This window comes from Crocodylus porosus, unplaced genomic scaffold (assembly GCF_001723895.1).
Source record: "Crocodylus porosus isolate Cpor-Errol unplaced genomic scaffold, CroPor_comp1, whole genome shotgun sequence".
Lineage (NCBI taxonomy): Eukaryota > Metazoa > Chordata > Crocodylia > Crocodylidae > Crocodylus > Crocodylus porosus.
This window is the reverse complement of record NW_017728947.1, coordinates 116304363-116306096: the sequence shown is the minus strand read 5'-3', so window position 1 is coordinate 116306096 and position 1734 is coordinate 116304363.

Genomic DNA, 1734 nt, shown 5'->3' with positions numbered 1-1734 from the left:
CCCCCCATGGCCCGGGCTCCCCCGACCCACACCCTGCCCCACAGTTGGAGCCAGGGACGTGGAGCCACTGCCCACCAGACACATGTGGTGTGGACCAAGCTCTGGGGATGGCCCATTGCCCTACCACAGGTCAGTTCAGCTGCAGCAGCACCCAGCAAATGGTGCCCAGCAGCCACGGTCAACCATATTATGCACACCCAGCCCAACCGCCGGTTTTGTCCATGCCAAGGTGGGGCCCCTGGACCCAGGACCATGCATTAATCTGCCTATGGAAAGGAAGCACACAGGAAATGAAACTATGTCAAGGATCAAGGACTGTCCCTGTGAACACCCACAGTCCTTAATGGGTGTGGGGGGATGCAAACTGGCTAGTGCCAAATATGCCTAAGCTGACTGAGTCTTCTCACCCCACTAAGGTAGTGTGGCATAGGGTAAGAAGGGAGTTGGTTGCCCATAGGAAGCCAAGAGAGTCCCATTAGTGCTGAGAGATGTAAGGAGATGCAAGAAGAGCATGCAGGTACTGTGATTCCTCCAAAGATGGAGGTTGCTGGACTGAGGTCAAACATGCATCTTGCCTTTTGGTCCAGGGTTGCCAACCCTCCAGGATTGCCCTGGAGTCTCCAGGAATTAGATATAAATCTCCAGGAGACTGTTGAGAATCACCTGGGAGATAAATGCTAGCATATTCATTAAAACAAATATTAAATGTTGAATCCAATTTATACAGTAGTACGCTGGGTTTTTAAAAAGTAATAGTAATGTGCATTTGCCTTCCTGACAAAGTCTACGCACTGTAATCCATAACCAATACATGCAAGTATGTAGGCATGTTTGTGTTACATCACAGGCACATTGGCATTTCGGAAACCTCCCAGAATAAATTCAAAATGTTGACCTGCTGAGGTCAAAAGTGCATCTTGCCTTTTGGCCATGGGACAGCATCCTATGATGAGGTAAGACCAGCATGCCCCAAACTTAAAGGCAGTTGCAATCTGAGTCCAGGACAGGTTTGCAAACTGTCTCTCTTAGATCTCCTTTTGGGCTGCATTTGAGGTCCAGAGCAAAAAAAATAACAAATTCCTGTAAGAATTCATTAGGTCATGAATGATTTCATCTGCAAGTGCCAGTGCATTGAAAACAAAACTATTTAGTGGAAAAGGGTAAGCTTTTATGATTAAGCATTAAAAAAAAAATTGGGGTGTCAAGGTATCAATTTTGACATCTTAGAAACTTGAAAAAAAACCAGTTTTCTGTTCAGAAAGCCTTTTGAAATGTAATTGTCACAATCAAAAAACAATCTTTTTAACAATTTTTTTTCAATTGACTCCAGCTGAAATAGTTCAGATTTTTCTTACACAAAACTTCTAGAGTCTTATTTTTTTTTAACAAAATATAGGACAAGACTTTTTTTCAGAACTTCAACGTTTTCCTAGAACGGAAAATAATTTCCAACCCAACTCTAGTGCTCACAGGATTTTGCCTTGTAGTGACAGAACTTGCTGAGACATCTCTCCTGCGATGTCCACTCTTCTGGATGGCAACTCCACCCTCATCCATCCACTCCACCAGTATGAGCTTCTTAGCCCAGTCCCAGTCTCACCTTGGCCCATTTCTACTTTCAGTCAGGGTCTGCGATATTCAAATGACATCTCAGTTCTATGAGGTAACCATTCGTTATAAATGACATGCAACTATCCCTTCTGTGACTCCTCTGTGCAATGTTATGAGCTGACT